This window comes from Saimiri boliviensis, chromosome 19 (assembly GCF_048565385.1).
Source record: "Saimiri boliviensis isolate mSaiBol1 chromosome 19, mSaiBol1.pri, whole genome shotgun sequence".
Classification (NCBI taxonomy): domain Eukaryota; kingdom Metazoa; phylum Chordata; class Mammalia; order Primates; family Cebidae; genus Saimiri; species Saimiri boliviensis.
Window position 1 is genome coordinate 28,447,623 of NC_133467.1, and position 22,360 is coordinate 28,469,982.

Consider the following 22,360-nt stretch of genomic DNA (forward strand, 5'->3'; position numbering starts at 1 on the left):
CCAGATTCTCTGAGGGAAAAACACAATCAGCAACACAGCCAGCAGTGATAGAAACCTGGAAAGCAGAAATGCTAAAGCAACTGAGTGAGGCTTTTGCAAAAGGAAATGAGATATGAGCTGCCAGGTGATACAGCAGCTGAAAGGTCAGTGCTATTTTGGTCTAAATATGAAGAGGCTTCAGGCACCTTAGCAGACAAAAAATGTACAAACTAGAGAGGGTTCAGAGAAAGGCAACAGCATTGATTAAAGAAAGGCGGTTGACTTTGTGGTGAAAGATTAAAGGCCGGAGATAGGCAGGAGCAGCAAGGGAAGTTGGTGCCAGTTGCATATTAATAGCACTTTGCGGTGACAAAGCACTCAACACTCGGTTTATTTCTTATCTCTCACGTGAGTGTTCTCTCCTTGTAATGCATTCACTCATCCAATAGTCAGTTATTGACCATCTGCTTTGTGCCATTTATTGTGCTGGTAAGCCAAGGTTAAATAAGCTACAGCCTCCATCCTTGAAAAGCTCACTGGCTAAGAGAGACAGTGACAAGGGTAAGTGAAACGCCATGGGGTAAGTACTCAGCAGGCGACATGAATTCAAGTGAAGGGATTATCGTTGTGTCGCAATAGGGAAGGGAATGTTTAAAGGAAAAGTAATCTTTTAGTTGAATTTTGCAGAATGAATAGGTTTTCACAGAGTAGAATGGATGGGGTGGAGGGGGGAAGAACATTCCAAGCAGAGGGAATAGTACTATTAAATGCACAGATTAAGGTGCATGACCGCACAAAGCTAAACCTAGAATGTGTAGGCAGAGCAAGGAAGGGGGGTTTTGAAAAGCAGGTTACAAAAGGAACCAGTCATTTGGTAGAGTCTGTTGCAACACGATGATTGACATATGCCTTACCAACAAACTTCCTTGAAGGGTAAAACTCTGTGCTAGACGTTGTAGGAAATAGAAAGGTGGAAATAACAGTCTCTGGCCTCAAGGAGCGTATTAATCAATTAACAAACATTTGTTGAAGTCCTTCCACATTCCAGGTACTAAGCTAGAAAGTAAGAGGATTCATCTTCAATAAGAAAGGCTCTCGGAAGGCCTTCAACTGAGGTGATGCCAATGGATCAATTATAGAAATTATTAATTATTCAAAAATACAATAGCAGCCCACAGATATTACAGTGCACCAGAGGTAGGGAAGGAGGACATTATATGGTAACTTTCTGCTTAGATTATCTATTGTGATAAAATAAACTCCAAATCTTAGTTGTTTTATAAAAAAAGAATTTATTATGGTAACTCATGGTCCTGTGGATTTACTGGGTTAAGCTGGGTGGGTCTTGTCTTGGGTCTCATGAAGTTACTGACAGATGGCAGCAGGAGCTGAAATCATCTACAGACTTGACCAGGCTGGGCATCCACGATGGTTCCTTTACTCCTGTGTGGTGCTTCTGACGGGATGGCTGGCACAGCTACGGGCTACCTGGGCATCTGTCTTTCTCCATATGGGATCTTCACATGGCTACCTTGTACTTCCTCACAGCACGATAGTCTCTCTCACAATCGTCTGAGATAGGCGGTCTCAGACATCTCATATGACATTCGGATTTCCTCAAAGCATGTGCTCCAAGAGTGAGTGTTTCTGGAGGCTGAGGAAGAATTCACAAGGCTTTTTATGAACTAACCTTGGACGCTTCTTCCACCACATTCTGTGAGTCAAGATGCAAGTCACAAGGAAACCCTGTTTAAGGCCTGATCATCAGGAAGCATGAGTTACTGGAAGGCCATCTTTGGAGACAAGCTACTAGAGTTCCAAATGACAGTAAAGATTGCAAAGGAGGAGGGGTCACTGTGTAGAGGACTATTAGGGAGGCCACATCACTGAGGAGATGCAGCTTAAATTGAGCGTTGGAAGAAATGTGAGTTCCACCTCAGGAGAGAGAAGAAAGAGTTCCTGGTGAAATGAACATATACTCTCAAGAGGATCTGAGTTCAAATCATGCTTCTATCACTTCATAACCATGTACCTTTGGAGGCAGTACCTTACAGGGGAGTTGAAAAGAATAGCAAAAACATATATTAAAGCCTAGATTATAGCCAGAAAAAAATTAGAAAGGAATTAGAGAACATTCCAAGCTGTGTAAAAATTAAACACTAGGTACATTGAGTGATGTACAACATCATGTGTTCAGAATGGGTTAGAGAAAGGCATCTTGTTACAACAGGCTAGATCTCACAGTTTCTGCGTTTGTCACAAATTGTACTTCCTAAAGTGTGTATTTGAATAAGCATCTGGCCAGACACCATCATGGTATGATTAGAGAACAAAGAAAGACTGTCTTATCTCAAAATGTCATCTTCTCTAATTTGCCTAAGGGTCTTCTACTCCATCATTGATAGTTCATTCCTCTTAGTTAAGGTATCTTGTCCGCTGGGATCTTCTGTCACAATGGAAATACTCTAGAAGAGGTAATACACTCAGATATCATCAATTACTAACAATGTATTTTATGCTTGAGGTTACTTTTCAACCATGATAGTCAAGATATTCTAGGCTATGCAGTAATAAAAACATTCCCACAATCTTCATTATTTTTTAACACAACAAAACTTACTCACTCGTACAAATTCCCTTGCATATCTGGGCAGCTCTCCAGGGCAGCTGTCTTCCATGTGTTGGCTTAGTACTCCAGGCTGCTTTGATCTTAATTGCACCTCCATATCAACACGTGTTCCCAGGATCACCACTGCAGAAGAGAAGCTAGAAGAGTCATACACTGGCAATTAAATGTTCCTACAACAAAGTGACATGTGTCCCTTCTATTCACATTTTATTGGCTAAAGCAAGTCCCTGGCCATGCCTAGCTTCAAGGAAATAGGAAATTATAAGTCCCTCATGTGCCCAGAAGAACTGGATATCAGTTAAAAATAATATGCATAGTGCATTGACCGAAGATAAAATTCAGAAGAAAAAGAAATTATACTGCAATTGAAAATATTTTTAATAGTGAAGTGGAGGGGAACAGTTAGGTACAAATTAGGAGTCAGATCTAATGGGTCATCAGTATGGGTTTCTGAATACATAGACACACAGAGTAGCACTCAGCTTCTAGTAGAGGAGGAGGTGTCAGAGATAGAAATTTCTCGAAAGAAAACCCAACTCAGCGCCAGCTCTGACTCTTGCACTTTTAAGTATAAAGTCATTTATCTTTAAACAGTGTTGTGATTCTCATCATCATCAGAAAATCAACAGTCTAAAAGTAATCTTTTGCCAATAATTAACAAATGGAGAGGTATTGGGGTAGATATTTCTGCCCAAAGAGTAGGTAGAATGAAATGAAGAAGCAGAAACTGGGCCACAGTAGAAAATTCAAGCAAAGAGACAGGCCAGTAAAAATAGAAGGTCATGTCTGGGTATCAAGAGATAAAGTCATGAGAAATTTAAAAGGCAAGGATAATGGAAGCTGCTTTCAACTGATTTCAGTTCAGGGCTCTGGAGTGAAAGAGGGCAGGCTGGTACTTCCTGAGAATGATGTCTTTGGAGAGGCAGCAGCAGGAAGAGGCTAGTGATCTAACTGGGAATCTACTAGGCTTATAATAATGGAAATATCCCAAATATCCCAAATAGGTCATCCCTCTTGTCCCAGGACTGCTGCCCAACTCAGCCTCTGTGCACTTAGGCAGCACTGAGGGCTTATCTCTGCAGCCCTGACAAGATTCCTACATGATTCATCTTTTAGCCCTAACTGACGGGGGTTATATTTAGTGAATAGCCAGCTACTATTTTTGCTTTAATTTTTTTATTTTGAAAGTTTCGACTTACCAAAAAAAAAAAAAAATGAAGAGCTAGTACAGAGAATTTGTATACATTCCCCCCTCACACACCAGTTTTCTCTATTACTTCATCTTACATATCTTACATGAATATATGTTTGCCACAATGAATGGGCCAATATTGATACATTATTATTATTAACTAATAAATCACAACTTTAAAGAAGCCAATGCTAGGGTAAATATTGCATGATCTCACTCCTATGTGGAATCTAAAAAGTTGATCTTATAGAAGTAGAGAGTAGAATAGTGGTTACCAGAGGTTGGAGAGGGTGAGGAGTGGGGGGATGATAAGAGGTTATTCAATGGGTAGGAAGTTATAGTTAGATAAGAGAAATATGTTCTGATGGTTTTTTGCACAGTAGGGTGACTATAGGTAACAATAATGTATTGTATAATTCAAACTAGCTAGAAGAGAAGATTTTGAATGCTCTTCCCACAAATAAATGGTTCATGTTTGAAGTGACAGATACATACTAATGAGCCTGATTTTGTATTATACAATGCATATAGGTATTATAAACATCACACTGTACCCTGTATGTACAATTAAAAACAAAATACAAATTTTAAAAAACCTACTTTGGTATATACTCTAAAGACTGATAATTATCACAGTATATATTTTTAAGTGAAGTAGAAGGGATTATGAAAGAATTAAACTTTACATGTAAAGAACAGAACATTTCAGCCACTTTGTCTATGATAGACAAAGAAAAACAAGAGCAAAATTACATACAGAAAGAACCTCTAGGGTCATCCTCAGTGTTATTTATGTACTAAAGTTCAGAGTCAATGAGGCAGAGTAAAACTAGCAGGACTATCAAGAGATTGAGTTCATGATACCTTTAAAAAGAAAGAAAGACAAAAAGATGAAAGAAAGAAAAAGAAAGAAGGAAAGAAAGAGAAAGAAGAAAGAAAGAAAAGAAAAGAAAAAAAAGAAGAAGAAACCCTAGTCACCAGAAAGGACTATCCAGCTACCTGTGCCAACTCTTCTCAAATGCTGGTTTTGGAGACTTTCAGCCTATAATTTCTAACACTTCCTATAGAATTTGGCCTATAACGCACTAGCAATGAATTCAGTAGCTTGTTCCCACCGGTGGGATTTGGAATTACTCATGTTGCTTCAGGCTGGGTATTTGATCATCACAGGTAAATCTCTGGGTACTTGTGTATCTTCTGAGCTGAAGCTTTCTCCACTGATACCCAAGATGTTTGCATATGTTGAACCTTTCCATCATGATTTACTTGTTCAACCCTTGCCTGACAGCCCAGCTTGCTTGACTGATGATGTAATGGGTGTTCCCACATGTTTCACCAAAAAGCTAGACTTTGTCCTGCCCGTAGCTGCTGTTTGGAGGTACTGTTTCAGGCCAGGGAGACCTCCTATAGGAGGTCAAGTGGACAATTCTATTGCTTTTCTGATGGAATATTACTGTTTGCAAAATTACCTGCTGAAATTCTTACCTATTTATTGGGTATCCACAACAGCTGAGATCAGACCTAAGATCACTATATCCATGTGGGCACTGTGATCCAAATTGCTGACTGCCTTCCTCTGTATTTAAACTTGACCATTCCTAGAAAGTCTGACATCACAACACAAGTATACAGCACTATACGATTGACTCAGGCAGATCTAGAAACACAGGTCACCACAAATGGCTATGTAGGAGGATTGCTGGTAGAGTTCATAAGACAGGCCCTGAGGGCACAAATACAGTCTAACAATTAGGGAAGGTCATTGATAAGGAGAGATTCTGGGGTGGTTGACCGGGTTTAGGAACAAGAGAAAAAGGAGACCTTCCAAAGGGATTAGTTATCTGTGTCATTTCATAGGACCTCCATTGAAAGTTACTGGTAGTGACTCAGCAACTGCCCCAAGTATTCACATGATTGCTCTAAAGCATTGGAGTCACCTGTCCCTAAATTTCGTCTCGCCAGTTTTTGGCACAAACCATAAGATCACTCACTTTAAACACTTATCTTAAATTTTCAGTTTTTAGTTAGTCATGCTCAAGGCTACTATTTCATTAGTAGAAAAATATGAGAGCCCTCCAGTGGCCAAAAATAAAACCTATAAATTTATATCATCTTGAAGTAAAGCCTCTTTAGCCTTGTGGGAGAAAAAAAAAAGTTGTATCTGTATTTCAAAACCTGAAAGTTAAGTAACAGATGAGGTGGACTTTTATTATTGTCCCATCGAGTCTCAAATAACTTGAATCATTCTTACCATTGCTAGGGATAGGCGCAACATTGGAAAAAGAATCAGAAGTAAAACATTACAACACATAGGAAAAAACCTTTTGGTATATTTTCTTAAACCGAGGTTTGTGTTGTAAAAATAAAGCAACAACAAAGAAGAGTTAACATTCATTATGGTCAAGTTAAAGAACTCATATAAAAAAGAAGTTGGACTCTTCTCTTTGAAGATATAAATCTGTAGCCATGAGGAACTGCTCCTAAATCCTAATAGGGATTTATATAGATATATGGCTGCACTGTTTTTTTCTTCCTCCCTCTGGCTTATCTGTGCTGTACACTTTCTCTTATCCATGCTAATGGAGGGGATCAGTAGTGCGGATAATTGAAAGGTTGTGTGCCAACAAACTGCTTTGTTGTTGCTGCCAAAAACTCCCTAGTGTTGCGTGGTTAATGAAAAGTCGGGCAATGGCAACGTTCTCATAACATAGCAGCCCGGCATAATAATAATGGCTATTATTTACTGAGCCCTCACTACATACCAGATTAAGTGCTTTACATCCAATTATCTCCTTACAGTCTCACCTACAACCTTATGAAATTGCTATATTTCCCCCTCTTTTATGAGTGAGGAAACTGAGGCTCAGAAAGACAAGTAATTTCCAGTGACCACTCTATTCATTTAAGTGATAAAACTGTTTTCTGATCCAAGTTTTTTCTATTAGTGCAAAATTCATACATGCAATCATTTTGCTATGCCACCTCCAAATCCTAGGATGCATCAACCCACCCTTGGGGAAAATTTTCTTTAAATACGGGATTTGGAAACATTTTCAGAGCATTGGTCCAGATCTCTGTAAAGAGATATTTTCAGGCCAGTCTTGGTATTCAGAGGCTCTCTGGATTTGAGTTTTTCCTACAAATTTTCAGTTAATTTCTGGATGAGGAAAGGGTAAAGATCCATATGCAATTGATATATTTTAATCTCGGCTTTCTAAGGTTCTCAGCAGATATGGGATTAGTAACAGCTTCTTTCTTAATATCTTCTATATTTTGGCTTTGGAACCCCATTCAATCCTGATTCTTTACAACTACTTCTAATTTATTTCATGGTGGCCTCTTCCTCTACTCATGCTGTTGGCACTGTCCTTTGCCTTCTTTTTGGCTTGAGATAACTTCAGCCAGGACCCAGATGCTAATAGCTTGTCCGTCTCGACAGTTAGCTCTGATCTCACTCCATTGCCCTAGTTTCATACTTCCAACTGCTGGATAGTTATTACCATGTAAATATCATATTGACACCTCAAACTCACCAGTTTTGAGTATATTGCTTAGATTACTAGGAAAATTATAATATTACTCAGCAAAAGGCCTAGCATTTAATGACTATTTTAAGTGATTTGCATTACTATTACCATTATTACCAAACAATGGATGAATAAACGTATGAAGTTCAAACTTCTTAGCTAAGAATATAGTGACTGTCCTACCCTAGCTTTATATCAACCTTCATTTTCATGCCCTCAATTATTTTCATTCTGGTGCCCCCTCCCGCCTACCCTCAGATACTCTAAGTTCAGTTATTAATTTGCCACACCTAAGTATAGACAACATTTTTACCATGTCTCTTGTTCTATGCCTATTTTTAAATTTTCTCTTTATCTTGTAAACTATTGCTCATAATATAAATTTATTCCAAATACTTTCTTTTTGCCCAGGTCTTCAAGCAGAGTTAGTAGTACCACTTTTATCTGTGATTCTGTAGTACTTTGTAATTATATAATTTGTATTTTAATGGCAGAACTTGATCAGAATATCTGTCTCTTCTCTACTATGAGCTATCCGATGTGAAGGCCTGGGATGTATGCTTCTTCCTAATTTCCTTACCAAAAACAGTCTTTCAGCACACAGTAGAGGTTTGATGAAAGAATATATGATCCAGATTCCATATATTTGGAACATCCAGGCACAAACAGTGTTTCCAGTAACCAGAATTAACTAAATTAACTTCACCCAGATGCCCAATGAGGAAAGAGAAGTTCCACTTCTGAAATTGTGTGGCATTTACAGTAAAAATATAACAGGAAATTACAGAAGTAAACCCTAAGAAGAGAGAGGGATGGGTGAGGAGCTAAGAAATCAATAAGGATATATAATTAAAATTTAAATGAGATAGAAATAGCATAAAAGATCAGCAGTGCATCTTCTTTCTCGCTAATTCTAACCACATTCCTTTCTCCCATTCTTCATTCTGGTCATTTTTTCAGAGTTCTGTCTAGGTTCTGGTTGTTCAACAGGAAGACCTTCCCACTCTTTCTCCTTTTTAGTCTTCATTGATGTCATACTCTGCTTGTTGCATGTAGACACCCTAGAGTAACCTCCGGTCCAAAGGAACCGAGGGAAAGCTGAAGTAGCAGGCAGTAGGGGTGGAAAACAAGTCAGAGTTGTAGGGTTAGCTATTACAAAAAGTGGGAATTAGAATATAGCTGGCCCATAGGAAAACTGGACCTGGGAATCAGTTTGGATTAAGGTATCCTCACAGACAACAGCAGCAGGAGTTCAAGGAGGTTCCCTGTGGTGTTCCACTTTGGATAAGGCTGGACTGCTCTCCATGTATCTACTTAATTATTTTTGTATAATTACCGTATACTTTTTCTGCCTCCTAGACTTCTTGTATACTTACTGTATACTTTTTCTGCCTCCTAGCTTCTACTGGTGCATATTTTATGATTTCTAAATTCACTCATAATTTTTGTCTCTCTAGTTTGATTTGTCATGCTCCTTTTGGAAGAAGTAATTTATGGTCCCTCAATTTCTTTTTTTTTCCTTCTAAAGTAGAGATTTTTAACCTTATTTGACTAAGCACTCCATTGTACACTGAATGTTTTACAAAGCTCTCTTTACTATCCTTAAATTTATAAATATACAAATACTTTATAAATACTTTAAAATTATCTTAAATATAAAGAAGAGAAAAAGGTTGTATTTAAATTAATTAAGTTTAAGTAAGATATGATGCAATATGAAAATGCTCAGGCAAACCTACACTAGAAAATGAAATAAAATAGTAAGATGCTTATACCTACACATGAACCTGGATGAATGTGATGTAAATGTGGACTGACACAGTGCCCTATATTGGTGACTCAAACACCACAGACAGCATTGCTGGAGATCATATGTTTTGTTTTGTTTTTTGCTGAAATGGTGAACAACTCTAAGTAAAGATACAAAAACAGTACCTAACAAAGTACAATTTTTTTTTAATTAAGAAAAAAAGTAGGACCTGGAAGTAGGTATACTCCTAGAAAATTCAGTGTATATTAAATGATTATACATTTATATGGGAAATGGAGTTACATTCTAGGCATAGAAAATTATAAACATTTTTTTTCACCTAACTGGATGTACTTCAGAATGTTTTCTAAAATGTAGATATGAGACAACTCTTTATTGTGTGCTGGGTTGTTCTTGACATTGTAGTTCATCCAGCCTCCTTAAACTCATCAATTAAATGGAATTAAATTAAAAGGAAACCTTCCAGTCAGTGACTTTGTCACACAAAAAAAACCACCATACATTTCTAAAATTCCTTCTAGGGAATAAGTTGAAAATAAATATTCTATATAAGTAGAATCCTTGATTTTGTAACAGGTATTCAGCAACTCAGAATATACTAGACTGCATTTTCCAGCCTGCATGACAGCTAACTATGGTCATGTGACTAAACTGTGGCCAATGGATATGAGCACAACTTTTTAATTTTGCTCTTAAGGATGTCCCGTCTTCTTTTTTCCTTTCTCTCTGGCTTAAATGAAAATGTGGTGGAAGATTTTTTTTTTTTTAACTATCATAGTAAGGGCATCACTTTCAGGATGAAAAGTAAGATGACCAAAGGATCTTAGTCCTTGACATCATGGCACTGCCTTACTGGTGGCAACAGAAACCTCCGATGCCCCACCTCACATCTCTTTGGTCTTACCTCTGACTTTAGTGGCAGTTGCAGTGGAAAGTCCCATGAAGGCTTTAACTCACTTCATGCTGACTGTCCTGTATCAAGGGTGTATTCCACGTATCTTTACTTTCTGCCATTTGGCTTCTCCTAAAATTTGAATACTGGAAGCAACTTACTCAGCTGGCACATATGGGCAGCAAAGAAGTGCAGGGGTTCTCATAGCCTTGGAGAAAATGACTAACCAATTAAGAATGAGAAACTTTGGATCAATGTTCTTGCTTTCTTTACCTCTTTGGATGATAATTCTGAGAGACATTCTGAACATGCTTCATGAGATCCCTGCAAAATCTAGCCTCTAGTGCCCTTAAATTTTGCTAACTTCTATGGATGCTCTAAGGAAAGATAACTACTAACTCAGGTCATAGGGTTAAAGCAGGAAAGTGTCCATGGCACTGATTAAAGTGACTCTTATCTTGTGTAGCCACAGGTCGATGAGTGCTCAAAATCCTGATGACCATAATTTAATTGCAAAGCTGTAATTATTAAGGATACAAAGAACATGGAATGTGCAGCCACAACACATTCATTTTCTTAGATAATAGAAATTGAAAGGAGAGACATGGGACCCTGAGACCTAGGATGAAGATATTTGGATGTATGGGCCTGACAACTGTGAGTCTTATGTTCCCTTAAAACATCTTCCCATCAAAATACCACCATTATTCTTCACAGCATTAGAAAAAAAACAATTCTAAAATTCACATGAAACCAAAAAAGAGCCTGCATAGCCATAGCAAGACTAGGCAAAAAGAACAAATCTGGAGGCATCACACTACCTGATTTCAAACTATACTGTAAGGCCATAGTCACCAAAACAGCATGGTACTGGTATAAAAATAGGCACGTAGATCAATGAAACAGAATGGAGAACCCAGAAATAAACCCAAATACTTACAACCAATTGATCTTTGACAAAGCAAACAAAAGCATAAAGTGAGGAAAGGACACTCTTTTCAAGATCAATGAAACAGAATAGAGAACCCAGAAATAAACCCAAATACTTAAAACCAATTGATCTTTGACAAAGCAAACAAAAGCATAAAGTGAGGAAAGGACACTCTTTTCAACAAATGGTGCTGGAATAATGGATAGACGTGGGAGAATGAAACTGAATCCTCATCTCTCACCTTATACAAGAATTAACTCAAAATGGATTAAGGACTTAAACCTAATACCTGAAACCATAAAAATTCTAGAATATAACATTGAAAAAACCCTTCTAGACCATGGGTTAGGCAAGGATTTCATGACTCAAAACCCAAAAGCAAATGCAATAAAAACAAAGATAAATAGCTGGGACCTAATTAAACTAAAGAGCTTTTGCAAAGCAAAAGGAACAGTCAGCAGAGTAAACAGACAACCCACAGAGTGGGAGAAAATCCTCACAATCTCTACATCTGACAGAGGACTAATATCCAAAATCCACAACAAATTCATACAAATCAGTAAGAAAAAAAAATCCTATTGAAAACTGGGTTAATAATGTGAATAGACAATTCTCAAAAGAAGTTCTACAAATGGCCAACAAACATATGAAAAAATGCTCAACATCACTAATAATCAGGGAAATGCAAATCAAAACCACAATGGGATACCACCTTACTCCGGTAAGAATGGCCATAATGAAAGAATCAAAAAACAGTAGATGTTGGCATGGATGTGGTAATCACGGAACACTTCTGCACTGCTGGTGGGAATGTAAACTAGTACAACCATTATGGAAAATGGTGTGGAGATTCCTTAAAGAATTAAAAGTAGAACTACCATTTGATCTAGCAATCCCACTACCAGTATCTACCCAGAGGAAAAGAAGTCATTATTTGAAAAAGATACCTGCACATGCATGTTTATAGCAGTACAATTCGTAATAGCAAAATTGTGGAACCAACATAAATGCCCATCAATCAATGACTGGATAAAAACCTGTGGTCTATCTATCTATCTATCTATATACATATATACACAATGGAATATTACCCCCAAAAAGGAATGAATTAACATTTGCAATGACCTGGATGAGATTAGACAGTATTATTCTAAGTGCAATAGCTCTGGTATGGAAAACCAAACATCGTGTGTTCTCATTGATATGTGGGAGACAAGCTATGAGAATGCAAAGCGATCGAAGAATGCAATAGACTTTGGGGACTTGGGGACAGAATGAGGGGGGTGTGAGGGATAAAAGACAGCAAATATGGTGCAGTGTATACTGCTTGAGTGATGGATGTGCCAGCATCTCACAAATCTCTACTAAAGAACTTGCTCATGTAACCAGATACCACCTGTACCCCAATAAGTTATGGAGAAATAAAATTTAAAAAAATAAAACAAAAAAACATCTGGACCTGCAGAAGTATCCCAGCTCTAGCTGGAAACCAGCCTCCCTTTATTGAGGAGCCATGCAAATACATTAACCAAGGTGAATCCTTCAAAAAATGATGCTTATCATCTTTAAAATCTGTCCCTACCTATCCTTATTGACTGAAAACTAGGATCAGAGCTTATTATAACCTAGGTAAGGAAGTATTGTCCATGTTCCAGATGGAAATAGCTTACTTAATCAAAACAATTTTAGTACTTGGCCGACACATGCAGGCAGAGAGTTGATCTTAGAGGAGTTAAGGACTTGGGGAGAGGGACAAAATATGTGGCTACATAAATCCAGTAGTTATTTCCCAAATGTGTAGTTGAGATGTACATACTTAGAAGCTAGCAAACCATTCACACTGGTTTTCTAACCTGTGGAATTTAGAAGTAATTATGGTAAATAGGGATAACGGGAACACCCCTCCATACTATTTTGCCATTATAGTAAAATAGAAGTAATAATTCACCCTTGAAAGAATTGTAAAAATTGGTGTCGTACTCAAAGACTTGAAGTTTGCTGGAGTATGGTCTCAGCATATTCCCACTTAGTCCCACTGTTGGATCTCTGAAAAATCAAATGAACCATAATCAGGGGTAAATAATTGTGAATCACCACAAACTTAATCAGTTAGTAACCCCTATAGCAGCTGTTATGCTGAATGTGTTACTGAAATTGACACTTGATTGCCCCATTAATCTGCCAAATGTGTTTTTTTCTCTCTACCAGAAGCTGTTCTTGTTTACATAAAGACAACAGCTGAACATATCTATTGTCTTGTCCAAGCACTAGATTAACTCTTTTGCTCTCTGCCACACTATAATCTGCAGTGACCTTAATCATCTTGACATTCCTCAGAAACATCAGGCTACTCCACTGTATCAATGCCTAATGCTGATTCTAATTGGACCTAGTGGACATACTCTGGATATCCTAAATAAGACACATGCAAGCCAGAAGAGTGAATGATGAATACAAGGCAGTTTCAACATTTCAAGGACTTGACACTTTAGTTAAGTGTTTAGGGATTCAATAGATTGAAATATGAATGAATATCCCTTATATGTACTTTGTTCTTTAGGCTTCTTTGAATTTTGGAGGTCACATATGCCGTGACTCTGAATGTTGGTTTGACCTAATTATTGAGTGACTCATAAAGTTGTCTGTTTTGAGGAAGACAGCCCACATCCACAGGGTTCTGGGCCATTCCTTATACGGCCAAAAATTGCTCTTGGATGAAATGGCAAACAAACAATTCAGCAACCACAGTCTAATAAGGGCAAAGCAAACTGTAGACTTAGATAACTCAGAAATGAAGGTTTTGGTCACCTCACCAAGCAAACAACCTATATCAATGGAAGTTCCAGACAACCGTAAGAGAAATCTGGAACATATAGTGGAAGAAAGAGATTCTGAATTTCAATTAAAGCCACTGGACTAATTGCAGCAATGACACTGTAGCTTTTTTCAGTAACCCTTCTTTACTAAATCTTTGCAAAGGTTGCAGCCAGTCATTGCCTTGAAGATTCATCAACAGATCAAACTTTATGTAGGAATGAACTAATTTGCACAATGTAAGGAGTGGACTGTGTCAGATACCTCTGGTGCCCCAACCAACATCATCTTAGTATGCATGTGCGTCATGCTAAGACAATAATGGTCAGTTCCATATAGTATTCAACCAACTTTGTGCTAGCAGGGCTTCCCTTCAAGAATGTTTGTACGACTTTGGTTACTGCCCTGGAGCTTCCCTCACATATAGATCCCTGGCAGAAACTTGCTTTGACAGCATGCATTATCTTCTAAGATGCTGGAGGGCTAATATCTCTAGGAACAATGCTTAGAGGATAAGAAATGGGCATTGGTGTCTAAATGCTCCCACCTCCCATTTTTCAACTGAATCATTCTGGTAGGAATTCTATATTTTTCTCAAAAGATACCAGTGAAATTGAGGTCCTATTGCTCAGTAATGTGTCTCTATAATGGCTTTTTCTCCTTTACTATGTCACTTTCCTTGTCCCCCATTCTTGTTCTCTGAAATCATAAACAAAACAAACTACCTGAAAATAAGTTTTCGTCATGGATATGTATTTGGGAGAACACAGAGTAGGACATCAGCTCTGGACTGCTAATTCCTGGTCTGAAATAAACTTTAGAAACAAATATTCAATTTATTTATTTATTTATTTATTTATTTATTTATTTATTTATTTTGAGACGGAGTTTCGCTCTTGTTACCCAGGCTGGAGTGCAATGGCACGATCTTGGCTCACCGCAACCTCTGCCTCCTGGGTTCAGGCAATTCTCCTGCCTCAACCTCCTGAGTAGCTGGGATTACAGGCACGCACCACCATGCCCAGCTAATGTTTTGTATTTTTAGTAGAGACGGTGTTTCACCATGTTGACCAGGATGGTCTCGATCTGTTGACCTCGTGATCCACTTGCCTCGGCCTCCCAAAGTGCTGGGATTACAGGCTTGAGCCATCGCGCCTGGCCACAAACATTCAACTTATTTATACCATCATCATTTGGCCAAAGTACATTCAATGAAGGCACTCCAATTCTAATATCATGCGTATTCTATGTATTTCTATCTTGGTGTGTTTTTTTCCATTTCATTTTTCTGCAATTTCTAACAGTCCTCGTCTGGCATTTGTTAATTTAAATTTCAGACAGAAAGACTTCGATTTATTTGTCGTTTCACACTGGGTCAATTCATAGCCTGAATATATAGATTGACTGACCTCATGGCCAAAGCATATTATTGAATAAATTATGCCCAGAAAAGTGGGGGGCATGTAGTTATAAATGCAAGGCTGTTTCTTTAGTAAGTGCATGATTGAGACAGTTTTCCCTAGAAGGAGTTGTGATCCTGGCCAGCTTCATGACTGACAAGAATAATATAGTCTTTCAAATCTCAGAATTTTTCTCAGATGTCTCTTATTTTCATTCCTTCATCATCATTTCTGCTAATACAGAAGCACCCCATACTTATACTAAGTTCTGATAGGTAACCACAAAAGCCTTCTGCAACAGCTTCCAATCTTCCAGCTTCATCTCATTTTCACTTAGTTTTCAGAACACTGCCAGAGTCAGCTTTCCATTTTGGTCACTATCCTTCCCTGCTGAATATCCATTGCAGGCATTTCTTGCCTATACATCAGCTCTAAACCAGCAACCAGGGGTGTCCAATCTTTTGACTTCCCTGAGCCACACTGGAAGAATAATTGTCTTGGACCACATATAAAATACACTAACACTAATGATAGCTGATGAGCTAAAAAACAAAATCGAAAAACAAAAAACAAAAAACAAAAAAAAACAAAAGAAAACGTCTTTTTTTTTTTTTTTTTTTTGGAGACAGAGTTTCACTCTTGTTGCCCAGCCTGGAGTGCAATGGCACGATCTCGGCTCACCATAACCTCCACATTCCTGGTTCAAGTGATTCTCCTTCCTCTGCCTCCCAAGTAGCTGGGATTACAAGCAGGCGCCACCACACTGACTACTTTTGTGTTTTTAGTGGAGACGGGGTTTCCCCACGTTGGTCAAACTAGTCTCAAACTCCTGACCTCAGGTGATCTGCCTGCCTCAGCCTCCCAGAGTGCTGGGATTACAGGTGTGAGCCACCATGCCTGGCCCTCATAATGTTTTAAAGCACTTTATGAATTTGTGTTGGGCTGCATTCAAACACATCCGGGGTCACATGCAGCTTGTGGGCTACATGTTGAACAAGCCTGCACTAAGTGTAATATTTAAGAACACTCATAAACTATCTTCTTAGAAATGAGGATTTTCGTTAGGAAAAAGACTGTATTTTCCTTTCTGGTAAATATCTCTTGGAGTCTCAGTAGAGTCCTAGGCAAACAAAAAGTGCTCAGTGGATGTGTGCTGAATTTAATTTAATTGCTGCTTCTGAATCTTTCTTTGTGATCTTCTTAGGCACTTAAGAAATTCTCCAATCTAGGGTCGGGCACAGTGGCTCAAGCCTATAATTCCAGCACTTTGGGAGGCCGAGGTGGGTGGATCACGAGGTCAACAGATCGAGACCATCCTGGTCAACATGGTGAAACACCGTCTCTACTAAAAATACAAAACATTAGCTGGGCATGGTGGCACATGCCTGTAATCCCAGCTACTCAGGAGGCTGAGGCAGGAGAATTGCCTGAACCCAGGAGGTGGAGGTTGCAGTGAGCCAAGATTGTGCCATTGTACTTCAGCCTGAGCAACAAGAGCGAAACTCTGTCTCAAAAAAAAAAAAAAAAAGAAATTCTCCAATCTGGGATAACAAATATTTTTCAAATGAGAAATCAATCCAAACCAAAATAAAAAAGTATGTTATTAAAACAAAAAAAAAAGACTTCTATCAAGTGGTATCAACAGAAACTGGAGGAGAACAAAATAGATTGTCTATTACCATAGGCTATATCCAGGGAAAAAAGTAATCCCAGAGTTATTTGTGGTTTTTTATTCAACTGAAAGACTAATGTGCATTGTTATCTGATCAATTTTGTTAATTTCTTTGCAATTAATAATTAACATGAACAAAAATAAATCCATAAAAATTAGTCAACATGAAAGACACAAACTCAATATTTCTGAAAAAATGTCATTTAATTAAACATTGTTAACTGAATTTTACTTATTCTAATATTTATTTTTAAATGTCTCTATTTTAATAACAAAGATTGTTTAAGAAATTGACTTTTTCTGTGTATAATTAAATTTGACATTTTGTTATAGTTCCATATGGCTAAGGGCAAAACAATTTAGCCATTTAACTCCTGTAATATTTATTAGCCTAATTCTCCTTCAGTCAAATCAGGTAGGGAAACTGGTTCCCAGTGGCCAATTGCTTCAAGGCTCCCAGTTGCCCTTTAAACTTCTTTGGGACACAGACCCCTTTCGATAGCATTGAAGGATATATACGGTCTCTCCTTAGAGGAAGAACAAAGTTTGTTTATAATATATTGCATACAATTATTAGAAGTGGTGGGGTCATGAACTCCCTGAAACCTATCCATTGATTCTTTGGGAATCTTGGATTTAAAACTTATGTGTTAAGTGATATCTCCAAAGTTACATCATGCTCTTAGGAACATGGTTGTACAATCATTTAGCCATCATAAGGCCTTTTATGTATCAGCCACTGCTAAATCCTGAGTAAACAGATAAGTAAAATACATTCCCTTCCCTAAAGGGGTTTCAAACATAATATGAAGACATTGAAGTGAACACAAGTGTAATGAATGATGCTGAATACTATGATAGAAGTACACTTTGGAAGAAATCAACTTGTGTGTAACATTAAAGGTAAAATGTGGAGTCAGACCGCCTGGGATTGCATCTCATCCTGGTTTTTAGAATTAATATGATTTTGTGCAGTTTCTTTTTCTGTTTATTGCAGGTGATAAAATATGCAACTCATAGGGTTTTATGAGGTTAAATGACTTGGTATATGTAAATCATTCATAATAATTCGTGGGCCATACTAAGGCCTCAATAAATTAAGCTTATTAAATTAAGATTGTACATTATGATTATTGTACTCATCAGGGGAGAGTGCTTTCAGCCAGAAAAATCCCCCTACATAGCTAAAGGGGAAAAAATGGCTAACTGGGGTGGCGGTGGGGTGCAGGCAAAGGAGCAGAGTAGGAGCAGTAAACGTAACATGCTCTTTTCCTTGTCTTTAGTAACTCTTCTCTGGGGTTTGTAAGAGCTCAATCTTCCAACATTCTCCAGAGGACTCAGATGTGTGATGCTTTCCTCTGTGAAACATCCTTCACCCTAATAACTATTTGGAGCAAGTGCTGCCTTGCAAGCAGAGTAAGTGACTTGCACAAGGTCACATAGGGGAGTGCCCACAGAAAGCCAAGGAAACTCCTTATTCTTGCTTGGTTTCCTCTCCAGCACACCAGATGGACTTCCAAATGAAAGTTCATTTATTTGATTTATCCAATGAAGCACACATCCTTTTAAGATGACAAAAATTATCTTGGACGGGCATTAGAGCAGAATTTTTTTTTCTAAGGGCATAGAGCCACTATTTGCAATATAATAAGAAAGTCATCAGAATTATTACCATGACTTGATAGTAGAATGCCGACTATTTACTGTGTACTTGAATAGCTACAATAAATTTTGATAAAATTAATTTGTGTCCTTAATATGTAAACTAATAATCTCTATAAAATATTAAGTATCATGTTCTTTTTTAAAATTTACCTATTAGTTCTAATATAGCCTCCAATTCCTGAAGTAGGATTTTTCAAATATTTTCCCATATAAGTCAATTAAACGTTTCAGCCATGTTTCTTGCTTCTTTCCCCTAAATCTTGTTTTTGAGAATTGAGACAATGTATGTCAATCATTTGTCACAGTGCCTGATTTAATAGGACTCCTATTAATAATAATATCAATAACAACCTAATGTTTTTATTCTCACAATATGTTTACTATGCCAACACTAGATTTCTTTTTAATATAGAAACCTGAAATATTTGTAGATACAGTAGATGAACCAGACTTGACTCACAGGCAGAGGGCACGACAAGTATGATTTCATGGCCAGCAGGGAAAACTCATTCGCTTGAAAATACTCTCTCACCTTTTGCTTCATTTTTGAGATTCCACAATCAGAATTTCACCCTTGATTGTATACATAATATCACTAATTTCTACAACTTTCCCTAGTTTGCCACTGAAGACTAATAACTTAAGTAATATTAATCTTTTTCACATCTAAATGTGGGAAACACCCAGAGAAGAGGTTTGAATAATGTTGCAGGCCTGGAGACTGAAAATACAGCGTGTCTGTTATGTTGCAAGTTAGGAATTCAGGCCACACTGATTCAAGGAGAAGGCTCAGATTGGTCCCTTAAACACTATCTTTTCCCAGGATTCTGCTCTCTAGCTTCTTGTTTCATTCCCCACTCTGTCCCTTCTTCCTGGTGATCTCATTCACTTCAAGGTTGAACTAGCTGTCTACTGGCTAAGGACCTCAGACCTGTATCATCTCATTCACTTCAAGGTTGAACTAGCTGTCTACTGGCTAAGGACCTCAGACCTGTATCAGACCATCATTCTGAGAGGCTGGCTGCTCTGTTTAACTGCCATGGGCTCCCTCCACTTGAGAAAGTTTACATGAGCCTCCGAGGAAGCATCAGTAACCCTATAATGGACCTTGTTACATTCTACCCATCTTTACCATAGCACTCACCATCAGAGTCCATAATGGTCTCTTTAATGGTCTTTCACATTGGACTGGGAGTACACTGGAGGCAGGAACTATGCCTCTTGCTCACTCATTCACACATTACTCATTCAACAAATATGCGATTCATATTTAGATCTCAAGGAACAGAACTGTTTCGGGCCACAGAAGATAGTCAATGAATGTTTGTTGAATGAATGAATGAATAAATGTTGAAGTAACTAAATAAACAAATGACCACAATAAAGTGGCTACAGACACTAAATACATGCTTTCTCTGCTTCACAAGTAGACCTGGGACTGGCCTTGGTTACTGATGATCAGAAACTGCCGTCAGAGGCAAATGTATGACTGTCTCTCTTCCGGAACATTGTGTAGCAAGGTTCAGGGAAAGGCTATGTGATGAGAGTGAGATTAAGCAGTTTGATAACATCAGTCTCCAATCACCATTTCTCATGGTGGACTGAATGATGAATGCTGGCCTGTCAGGCATCTATCGAAATTCCTGGGGCACCTGTCTTCTGGCTTCCAGGGTAGTTCTCTTCTATCTCTGAGCAGAAGTGAGGAAATGCATTTCCACATTAATGTTATCTGAGCAGCTCCAGAGATTGGTTTTGTTTCTTGGAATTTCCCACTAGGAGATTGTTTTTTATTGTACTTCCTTTGACCTCTTGGGTAGCTGGATCTGGGATGGGTGTTATTTGACTAGATAATTAACATGTCTATAAATGGAATAAAGGGATGTATACCTTGGAGCTTTATAAAAACCAGTTTTGCAGGACAGAGAAAACATTTTTCATCTGAAACTAACATCAGAAAATGAACCTGGGAACCAAAAAAATGGCTTAAGTTGTCTGACTTGGGATCTTTACAAAGCAAAAAATGAAGAGTCCTCATCTTTCCTAAGGGATTTGCATTTGGTAGGCATCATTGCTGATTTCAGGCATAAAATTAGAAGGTAACTTTGTATCTAATTGAACCTTCTCATGTTGCAAATAATGAAATAGAGTCCTGGAGATTTAAAGTAACTTGCTCAAGATCATTCAACTACGTAATTGTAGAGCCTGTAGTAGAACCAGTATAACCAAATTTGTTGATTCCTCCCTCATTCTTTCTCTGCCTTCATTTTGTTTGGTTTGGTTTTGAACTATATCACATGGTCTTTGGAAAATATGCTATGTTCTGGCATATATAGAAATCACATATTTGTTCAGCATTTAATAATATTTATTGACCATATACATAAGATAATACTCAACCACCATGGAGCATTCAAGGAAGAATTAGACACTCAGTGTTCATGAAGCATACAGTCTACTCTATGATAAAATAACATGATAGTTTTAAAAATGATCTGTAGTATAGGACCAATGAAAGAAAAGGTTTCTTGGGAACCTGAAAATGAAATGTGTTATTGTACACCATAATAGAATCTAACTATGTGTTGCCAGCTATTATTTTGGTAACCATCCTTATAGGCATCCAGGGAATCTCCTTTCCAGATGGTAAGCAGGATGCTGATTTGTTCAACAATCTTGCATTTTCCATTCCTGAGAATTGTCATCCCATATTTCTCGAGGGGTCTCTGGCTTCATTCACCCAAGTCTCAAATAAAATCCCTTGTGATCATTACTGCTAAGTGGAAGAAGCTGTCCTTACAATGACTGGAGAATCTCGTATGTGCATTCAGCAAGGACTTGAGCTACAGGGATAGTTAAAGCTTAAATCAGAAGTTGGAAATTGGTGGCCTTCAGACCAAATTCAGCCTGAAAGTATATTTTATTTGACATATCTAATGTTGATTCACCCAGTGTTTTAAATTTGAACTAGTTTCCAACATCTAAATACTGAGAAATTGTACTTCCTTATTTGGATCTCCACACTCTACACGTACATGCAAACTGAAAATTCTTCCCACAATGGGTCTGTCTTTCCATATGGCAATGATCATTTGGAGATCAGTAGGCACTAGTTCTTTAGATAGCACATGCGTTTTCTAGTTTGCTACAGTCCTCGTAACTTGATATGACTTTTGCAAAGCAGAGGTCCCGTGTCTGATGCCAGCTATCATGTACCATCTACCTGCTTTACCAGATGGCAACACCTTGCTGTAGGTAATAATGGCAATACTTTTGATTAGTTTAGAAGTTGTTTAATATTTTTACGTTAGTTGACATTTGATTAGCATGCAATATTTACAAACTGTTTTCTCATAAGTTAAATTGCTTTCTTACAACTCCATGAAATGTGTGAGATCGTTATAATTATGTCCATTTCTCAGCTGAAGGCACTGAATCTTGAATAAGTAACATGATTTGCCTAAAGTATATAGATATCCTCAAATTACTCAGCCCAAGGCCTTTTATATGACATTTCAACTTTACTCCCATAGCAATAGATGCTATACCCCTAAGAATAAGAAATAAGTGCACAATTGTCTTTTCATTCTTGTGTTACCCACCACACTGCTATTGAAGCAAGCCTCCTTTAATATACAATAGCAGTAATTTCAGCTGCATTGAAATACCAATATTAGCCTTTAACCTTAATTCAGAATAAATTAAACGTTCTAATTGATAATGTGTTTTATTACAACTGTTTGGCTTTTATATTCCACCATGAAACATTAGAACTATAAGGTACTTTGTATATAAGTTAGTTTATCCCCTTTCTTTTACAGATGATAGGACTGAAATTCAAAGAAATAAATGGCTTATCATAGTCATCTAGACACTGCCAGGATTGCTATG

General features: G+C 37.7%; 2 long non-coding RNA genes across 6 annotated transcripts in view; one reads left to right on the forward strand and one right to left on the reverse strand.

The window, feature by feature from the left end:
• The window catches only part of LOC141582265 (uncharacterized), a 329,329-nt gene that overhangs the window by 180,300 nt on the left and 126,669 nt on the right, over nucleotides 1-22,360 (forward strand). The window lies entirely within an intron of this gene.
• Nucleotides 1-22,360, reverse strand: part of LOC141582264 (uncharacterized) — a 432,453-nt gene that overhangs the window by 8,800 nt on the left and 401,293 nt on the right. The window contains exons 4-5 of one of the 2 annotated variants that reach the window (XR_012515083.1): nucleotides 2,604-2,731; nucleotides 1,252-2,444 (exon numbers count right to left, since the gene is read on the reverse strand). This is a non-coding gene — a long non-coding RNA (uncharacterized LOC141582264). Of the gene's footprint in view, nucleotides 1-1,251; nucleotides 2,445-2,603; nucleotides 2,732-22,360 lie in introns of those variants that run through there. The other variant, XR_012515085.1, reaches the window with a different exon arrangement.